Genomic DNA, 10163 nt, shown 5'->3' with positions numbered 1-10163 from the left:
GTCGGGCTGTGAACCCTATTTTAGGACAGAGTAGTTCACATAAAATAATCATAAAGAGATCATCTGGTCCATTGTTTTTAAAATTATTTCTTATCAGCAGATGCTGTTCTCAAGCAAAATCTTAGGCAGGCTTCTAATATCACAAAAGGAACAGGGAAGATAAAGGAAGAGCTGTTCATACTGGGAAGATCCCGGCATGGATTATTCTAGATGGTTCTAAGACATTTCTAATTAAAAACAGCAAGCCTAAAGAGCGAAGACTTTGCAAGAATGTGAATTTGCTGTTCAGTAATTGAGCTCATTGAAAACAAAGGTGCAGCTACAACCCAATCTCTTTTCAGAGCACATTGGAATGGGGTTCTTTTTAGCACTCAGTATGTTAACAAGAACTGTTGAGTGAAGTATGGGGTACATGGAAAAATCTACATTGCAGTTTAGAAAACTTCCCAGTGAATGGTCGAATTCAAACACCGTATGTCAAACCATTCACCTTTATTGATCAAGACAGGTTGTTCTCGTAGGGGAAAGGCTTAATTTAATGACTGGATAACAGGTGGCTTGGTTCATATGTTGATAACTATAGATAATGTGCTTTTGTTTTTTTATAGTAGTACACACATCTTTCAGGACTGGAAGCCCCAAATAACAAAATGCCTCATTCACCAGCCTCTTCTCCTATCATCACCATCACTTGCCTCTTCCTGGTCATACCTCGGAATCTTCTTGGAAGCCAAGAGGGCTTCCATGAGCTTTTCCCAGAGTGACACCTGTGTGAATCAGAGAAGGCTCTTCCTTTTCCAGTACTATGGAATAATTACGAGGGATGCATTGAGTCCTAGCAGCATGGGCCATCCTCAGTAGGATGATGCTGCGCAAGATGGAAAGTCACTATTCCACCTAAGAGGAGCGGTTGCTGAGCCCTCATCCTTTCTCAGCCCTCCGCTGCTCTTTCCCATCATAGCCTCAGGGTGACTATGAAGGGGCAGCAGGAGGAGACCTTTCTGTTGAGGGCATAGCCCTGCACAGGAATCTATACAGCTGGTAGGATGGCATGGGACTACACACATTGTAGCAATATGAATTTCCTGGTTTTGATATTGCAGTATTGTTCCACAACATGTAACCATGGAGGGAAGCCACAAAGTGGATTAGAGATCTCTCCATATTAGTTTTCATTTTCCTATTAATCTATAATCATGTCAAAATAAAAGTTTTCTTAAAAAAAAATAGCCCTGGAATCTCTTTTTTTGTTGGGATTTGGTCCTTCTTCTTCTCTTTCTCCTGAGTACCTCATCTCTGTAGCACAGGGGTGCAGGGTAAGAGCAGTCAGCCAGGCTCTAGAACTAGAGTTGGGAAGGGCACTGGAGCCTGCGCACCAGAGGGACCCCATACTTGCTTCCCCTGTCTCTCTTCTTCTGGGTCACCAGGTCCAGGCTGTCCATGCATATCAACTGTGTGAATGGGATGGCTGGCCATATTTTGTAACGCATCTTTTGTTGTTTTGCAATCAGTATCTATGTCCAAGTCTACGTATGACAGACCTCTTGAAATGGAATTTTAAGACACTTTGATTACTTTAGAGGAGAAATTTACCAAGTTTTCAACTTTTAGGACACATGGCTTTCTAGGTACTTTTCAGTGTCGCGGACACGTCCCTGTTGTGATAGCAGAGCCTAAGCAGAGGGTGCTCCTTGGCTCTGCAGTGGGCCTAGGGCAGGAGAGCCTGGGATCTTCCACCATTGGTTTGGGGAAGTGGAGGAGATCTAGGTACTTTTCCACTATTATTAAAAGTCTGTAAAATGAGTGACATCAGAGGACGCTGGAAAACCCCAGCTAAATTTTCCTTTTTTAAATTTCTTCTTAAAAAATAACTGGGATACATGTGCAGAACGTGCAGGTTTGTTACATAGGTTTACGCGTGCCATGCTGGTTTGCTGCACCTATTGACCCATTCTCTAAGTTCCCTCCCCTTACCCCACAATCCCCAGCAGGCCCTGGTGTATGTTGTTCCCCTCTCTGTGTCCGTGTTCTTATTGTTCAATGGCCACTTATGAGTGAGAGCATGTGATTTTGGTTTTCTGTTCCTGTGTTAGTTTGCTGAGGATGATGGCTTCTGGCTTCATCCATGTCCCTGCAAAGGACATGATCTCATTCCTTTTATGTCTGCATAGTATTCCATGGTGTATCTGTACCACATTTTCTTTATCCAGTGTATCATTGATGGGCATTCGTATTGGTTCCATGTCTTTGCTATGTAGCGTTGCAATAAACATACGTGTGCATGTGTCTTTATAGTAGAATGATTTATCATCCTTTGGGTATATGCCCAGTAATGGGATTGCTGGGTCAAATGGTATTTCTGGTTCTAGATCCTTGAGGAATCACCACACTGTCTTCCACAATGGTTGAAGTTATTTACATTCCCACCAACAGTGTAAAAGTGTTCCTATTTCTCCACAGCCTCACCAGCATCTATTGTTTCCTGACTTTTAAATAATTGCCATTCTGANGGACTGGAAGCCCCAAATAACAAAATGCCTCATTCACCAGCCTCTTCTCCTATCATCACCATCACTTGCCTCTTCCTGGTCATACCTCGGAATCTTCTTGGAAGCCAAGAGGGCTTCCATGAGCTTTTCCCAGAGTGACACCTGTGTGAATCAGAGAAGGCTCTTCCTTTTCCAGTACTATGGAATAATTACGAGGGATGCATTGAGTCCTAGCAGCATGGGCCATCCTCAGTAGGATGATGCTGCGCAAGATGGAAAGTCACTATTCCACCTAAGAGGAGCGGTTGCTGAGCCCTCATCCTTTCTCAGCCCTCCGCTGCTCTTTCCCATCATAGCCTCAGGGTGACTATGAAGGGGCAGCAGGAGGAGACCTTTCTGTTGAGGGCATAGCCCTGCACAGGAATCTATACAGCTGGTAGGATGGCATGGGACTACACACATTGTAGCAATATGAATTTCCTGGTTTTGATATTGCAGTATTGTTCCACAACATGTAACCATGGAGGGAAGCCACAAAGTGGATTAGAGATCTCTCCATATTAGTTTTTCATTTTCCTATTAATCTATAATCATGTCAAAATAAAAGTTTTCTTAAAAAAAAATAGCCCTGGAATCTCTTTTTTTGTTGGGATTTGGTCCTTCTTCTTCTCTTTCTCCTGAGTACCTCATCTCTGTAGCACAGGGGTGCAGGGTAAGAGCAGTCAGCCAGGCTCTAGAACTAGAGTTGGGAAGGGCACTGGAGCCTGCGCACCAGAGGGACCCCCATACTTGCTTCCCCTGTCTCTCTTCTTCTGGGTCACCAGGTCCAGGCTGTCCATGCATATCAACTGTGTGAATGGGATGGCTGGCCATATTTTGTAACGCATCTTTTGTTGTTTTGCAATCAGTATCTATGTCCAAGTCTACGTATGACAGACCTCTTGAAATGGAATTTTTAAGACACTTTGATTACTTTAGAGGAGAAATTTACCAAGTTTTTCAACTTTTAGGACACATGGCTTTCTAGGTACTTTTCAGTGTCGCGGACACGTCCCTGTTGTGATAGCAGAGCCTAAGCAGAGGGTGCTCCTTGGCTCTGCAGTGGGCCTAGGGCAGGAGAGCCTGGGATCTTCCACCATTGGTTTGGGGAAGTGGAGGAGATCTAGGTACTTTTTCCACTATTATTAAAAGTCTGTAAAATGAGTGACATCAGAGGACGCTGGAAAACCCCAGCTAAATTTTTCCTTTTTTAAATTTCTTCTTAAAAAATAACTGGGATACATGTGCAGAACGTGCAGGTTTGTTACATAGGTTTACGCGTGCCATGCTGGTTTGCTGCACCTATTGACCCATTCTCTAAGTTCCCTCCCCTTACCCCACAATCCCCAGCAGGCCCTGGTGTATGTTGTTCCCCTCTCTGTGTCCGTGTTCTTATTGTTCAATGGCCACTTATGAGTGAGAGCATGTGATTTTGGTTTTCTGTTCCTGTGTTAGTTTGCTGAGGATGATGGCTTCTGGCTTCATCCATGTCCCTGCAAAGGACATGATCTCATTCCTTTTATGTCTGCATAGTATTCCATGGTGTATCTGTACCACATTTTCTTTATCCAGTGTATCATTGATGGGCATTCGTATTGGTTCCATGTCTTTGCTATGTAGCGTTGCAATAAACATACGTGTGCATGTGTCTTTATAGTAGAATGATTTATCATCCTTTGGGTATATGCCCAGTAATGGGATTGCTGGGTCAAATGGTATTTCTGGTTCTAGATCCTTGAGGAATCACCACACTGTCTTCCACAATGGTTGAAGTTATTTACATTCCCACCAACAGTGTAAAAGTGTTCCTATTTCTCCACAGCCTCACCAGCATCTATTGTTTCCTGACTTTTAAATAATTGCCATTCTGACTGGCATGAGATGGTTTCTCACTGTGGTTTTAATTTGCATTTCTCTGATGACCAGTGATGATGAGCTTTTTTTCATATGTTTTTTGGGCCACATCTTCTTTTGAGAAGTGTCTGTTCATATCCTTTGCCCACTTTTTGATGGAGTTGTTTTTTTTCTTGTAAATTTGTTTAAGTTGTTTGTAAATTCTGGATATTAGACCTTTGTCAGATGGGTAGATTGCAAAAATTTTCCCCCGTTCTATAGATTTCCTGTTCACTCTGATGATCGTTTTTTTTTTTTTCTTTTCTTTTCTTTTTTTTTTTTTTTTTTTGCTGTGCAGAAGCTCTTTAGTTTAATTAGATCCTGTTTGTCAATTTTGGCTTCTGCTGCAATTGCTTTTGATGTTTTTGTCATGAAGTCTTTGCCCATGCCTGTGTCCTGAATGGTATTGCCTCGGTCTTCTTCCAGGGTTTGTATGGTTTTGGGTTTTACATTTAAGTCTTTAATCCAACTATTGAGAAACTCACTCAAAACAACACAATTACATGGAAATTGAACAACCTGCTCCTGAATGACTCCCGGGTAAATAACTAAATTAAGCCAGAAATCAAGTTATTTGAAACCACCAAGAACAAAGAGACAACGTACCAGAATCTCTGGGACACAGCTAAAGCAGTGTTAAGAGGGAAATTTGTAGCAGTAAATGCTCACATTGGAAAGCTTGAAAGATCTCAGATTGACACCTTAACATCACAATTAAAAGAGCTAGAGAGGGAAGAACAAACTAATCCAAAAGCTAGCAGAAGACAAGAAATAACTAAGATCAAAGAAGAATTGAAGGAGATAGACACAAAAAACCGTCCAAAAAATTAATGAGCTGTTTTTTTTAAAAAAAAAAACAGGAGCTGTTTCTTTAAAAAAAATAACAAAATAGATAGACCACTAGCTAGACTAATAAAGAAGAGAGAAAATCAAATAGACATAATACAATTTTCAAGTATTTTGCCAAATATCGAATTTTGAAAACCATTTGTTTACATTTATTATAAGATTTATGCCTGTTGTCACATTTATTGTAAGATTTCTGCTTGTGGCACAAAATGCTAAGATAGAGCTTTTTCCTCTAAGATGCAAATTATATATCAGAAACAATGAAACTGAATTAAAATATCTCCAATGGTGCAATATTGCATTTGTGACATGGTGGCATAGTCATTGTTACTTCTAACTGTATTGTCATTCTAATGATTGTCAGCTCTGCTATTTTAAAAGCTTCCATTGTAACGAAACAAAAAAAAGAAAAAAAAAAACTTGGAAAACAGTATTTTATAATTCTTCAACACTGACTACAAATGAAGTGCATTTAAAATTTTCCTAGGGATTTGAGTAAATTATTATTAAAGAATTAAAAGTAAAGGGAAATCTTAATCCTGGTCTTTGAAGTTCATTTGAAATTTAATTGACCATTAGGCCACCAACAATCTTGGCTCAGGACCATTTAATAATGAGAAACTCAACCTTACATTAGGAACAAGAGCAGCATAATTCATCAAAAGCTACACACCATTTACATTGCTTTCCATGGAGATTTCTTGGGGAAAGTGTAGAACACACAGTTTTAAGTAATTTATGAGCTCTTTAGAAATGTTATAGCAACTGAGTTTTGGCAATAATGAAAATGCCGACAAGTAGGCTTAATTTTTTTTTAACTTAGGCCATGATTATACCTCATCTCCTACCACAGAAACTCAGGCTGAAATTAATAAAGTCATGAAAGAAGGCACTTGAAAAAATTCAGTAACGCTGATCAACAGAAACATCTTAAAGTGTTCAAATCAGTATAAAACAATAATACTGCCCTATATCCAAACAATGTCAATTTGTAAAATTGCGTTGCTATTCCAAAAAACCTCATTTGATTCATACAAACCCTATTACTAAATTTTCAATGTAATAATTAATTGTCAGACTTGAAAAAGTATAACTCTTACATAAACCGTCTGATATGCTTATAACAAAAAGCATGACCATGATTTTTTCAAGTTTTGATCTGAAAATGGACATAACCCTAACCTCTTTCAGACTCTCCATTGTAAGGATACTGATGATCTCCACCTTCTCCCCTCTTTTGGGAGGCCCAGTAAGTCACAGGGAAAGAGGGACTCTGCAACCTGGATGCTGCTTTTCCTGTGACGAACCGTGTCCTAGAGCTCATCACTCCAAGTCTCTGGACTTCAGGTTTCAATCCTGTGATTCTGAAATATCACGTAGAATTGTGGTTTTCAAGCCTTAAACGTATGAGGACCAATTTCCTAACTAAACTATATTGACCACATATAATAAGATTTACCTTCATTCTCCATTGATTAAACATATAGATACATATACATATATATGAATATGTATACATATATAAATAAATCCGGACTTCTATTAAGTGAATGTGTATCTAAAATCTCAAAATTCTAAAATATACTAGCATATAAATGGAATTTATTCAATCTATAAAATCGTTAGAGCTATGACTTATTGGGGACTTATCTTGTGGTAAGCATTGTGCTAATTATCCACTTGCCATTATAAGTGTAAGTATATATTATTAGTGTAGTTATTTTATTAATGAAGAAACTGAGGCCTTGAGGGATTAACTTGCTTGAGGTCACAGAACTAGAAAGATGTGGGTACACTGAACCCTTGCAAACTACCCTAGACTCCAATTTTCCCACATTCCCAGGCCACCTGTTGAACACTGCTGACCTGACTAGTCTAAGCTTCATCATTCTGTTAGAATGTTTGGCTGCAGGTAAATTCTCTGCACCAATCACCACAACATCAGATGAAAAGACCATACCCAGTTTTATTTATTCCACAAACGTTTATTTGCTTAGGTACACAGAAAGATTCTGGATATATGCAAGACCTAAGTAAATAATTTATTAACAGTGAAGGTGAAACTGCCATTGGTTAATAATGTGCTTCTCTTTCGGTTTGGAATGACTTGTAGAATGATCCAGGTAAGAAATGTAGGAGGTGAGGGAGAGGATTCCAAGATGGCTGAATAGGAACAACTCTAGTCTACAGCTCCCAGCATGAGCAACGCAGAAGACGGGTGATTTCTGCATTTCCAACTGAGGTACCAGGTTCATCTCACTGGGGCTTGTTGGACAGTGGGTGCAGCCTACAGAGTGTGAGCTGAAGCAGGGTGGGGCATAACCTCACCGGGGAAATGCAAGGGGTTGGGGGATTCCCCTTCCTAGCCAAGGGAAGCTGTGACAGATGATACCTGGAAAATTGGGACCTCCCACCCTAATACTGTGCTTTTCCAATGGTCTTAGCAAATGGCACACCAGGACATTATATCCTGCACCTGGCTCAGAGGGTCCCACGCCCACAGAGCCTTGCTCACTGCTAGCACAGCAGTCCGAGATTGAACTGCAAGGCAGCAGCAAGGCTGGGGGAGGGGCATCTGCTATTCCTGAGGCTTGAGTAGGTAAACAAAGCAGCCAGGAGGCTCAAACTAGGTGGAGTCCACCGCAGCTCAAGGAGGCCTGCCTGCCTCTGTAGACTCTACCTCTGGGGGCAGGGCATAGCTGAACAAAAGGCAGCAGACAACTTCTGCAGACTTAAACGTACCTGTCTCACAGGTTTGAAGAGAATAATGGTTCTCCCAGCACAGAGTTTGAGATCTGAGAATGGGCAGACTGCCTCCTCAGGTGGGTCTTCGACCCCCGAGTAGCCTAACTGGGAGACATCTCCAAGTAGGGGCCAACTGAGAGACACCTCCCAGTAGGGGCCAACTGACACCCGGTACAGCCGGGTGCCCCTCTGAGACGAAGCTTCTAGAGGAAGGATCAGGCAGCCACATTTGCTGTTCTGCAATATTTGCTGTTCTGCAGCCTTTGCTGGTGATATCCAGGCAAACAGGGTCTGGAGTGGACCTCCAGCAAACTCTAACTAGACCTGCAGCTGAGGGTCTTGACTGTTAAAAGGAAAACTAACACACAGAAAGGACATCCACACTAAAACCCCATCTCTAGGTCACCATCATCAAAGACCAAAGGTAGATAAAACCACAAAGGTGGGGAGAAAGCAGAGCAGAAAAGCCAAAAATTCCAAAAATCAGAGTACCTCTTCTCCTACAAAGGAATGCAGCTCCTCGCCAGCAAAGGAGGATGTTCGAACCCATCACAAAGAAGCTAAAAACCTTGAAAAAAGATTAGATGAATGGCCAACTGGAATAAACAGCATAGAGAAGACCTTAAGTGACCCAATGGAGCTGAAAAGCATGGCACGAGAACTACATGATGCATGCACAAGCTTCAGTAGCCAATTTGATCAAGTGGAAGAAAGAGTATCAGTGATTGAAGATCAAATAAATGAAGCGAGAAGAGAAATTTAGAGAAAAAAGACTAAAAAGAAATAAACAAAGCCTCCAAGAAATATGGGACTATGTGAAAAGACCAAATTTATGTCTGATTGGTGTACCTGAAAGTGACAGGGAGAATAGAACCAAGTTGGAAAACACTCTTCAGGATATTATCCAGGAGAACTTCCCCAACCTAGCAAGGCAGGCCAATATTCAAATTCAGGGAATACAGAGAATGCCACAAAGATACCCCTCAAGAAGAGCAACTCCAAGACACACAATTGTCAGATTTTCCAAAAGTTGAAATGAAGGAAAAAATATTAAGGGCAACCAGAGAGAAAGGTCAGGTTACCCACAAAGGGAAGCCCATCAGACTAACAGCAGAGCTCTCAGCAGAAACTCTACAAGCCAGAAGAGAGTGGGGGCCAAAATTCAACATTCTTAAAGAAAACAATTTTCATTCCAGAATTTCATATCCAGTAAAACTAAGCTTCATAAGTGAAGGAGAAATGAAATCCTTTACAGACAAGCAAATGCTGAGAGATTTTGTCACCACCAGGCCTGCCTTACAAGAGCTCCTAAAGGGAGCACTAAACATGGAAAGGAACAACCGGTACCAGCTATTGCAAAAACATGCCAAACTGTAAAGACCATTGATGCTAGGAAGAAACTGCACCAACTAACGAGCAAAATAACCAGCTAACATCATAATGACAGGATCAAATTCACACATAACAATATTAACCTTAAACATAAATGGGCTAAATGCTCCAATTAAAAGACACAGACTGGCAAATTGGATAAAGAGTCAAGACCCATCAGTGTGCTGTATTCAGGAGACCCATCTCATGTATAGAGCCACACACGGGCTCAAAATAAAGGGATGAAGGAAGATCTACCAAGCAAATGGAAAACAAAACTAAACAAAACAAAACAGGGGTTGCAATCCTAGTCTCTAATAAAACAGACTTTAAACCAAAAAAGATCAAAAGAGACAAAGAAGGCCATTACATAATGGTAAAGGGATCAATTCAACAAGAAGAGTTAACTATCCTAAATATATATGCACCCAATATAGGAGCACCCAGATTCATAAAGCAAGTCCTTAGAGACCTACAAAGAGACTTAGACTCCCACACAGTAATAATGGGAGACTTCAACACCCCACTGTCAACATTAGACAGATCAACAAGACAGAAAGTTAACAAGGATATCCAAGAATTGAACTCAGCTCTGCACCAAGCAGACCTAATAGACATCTACAGAACTCTCCACCACAAATCAACAGAATATACATTCTTCTCAGCACCACATCGCACTTATTCCAAAATTGACCACATAGTTGGAAGTAAAGCACTCCTCAGCAAATGTAAAAGAACAGAAATTATAACAAACTGTCTCTCAGACCACAGTGCAAT

Source organism: Rhinopithecus bieti, unplaced genomic scaffold, assembly GCF_001698545.2.
Source record: "Rhinopithecus bieti isolate Rb0 unplaced genomic scaffold, ASM169854v2 scaffold_3734, whole genome shotgun sequence".
Lineage (NCBI taxonomy): Eukaryota > Metazoa > Chordata > Mammalia > Primates > Cercopithecidae > Rhinopithecus > Rhinopithecus bieti.
The sequence above is the reverse complement of the archived record's forward strand: the minus strand, read 5'-3'. Positions refer to the sequence as shown.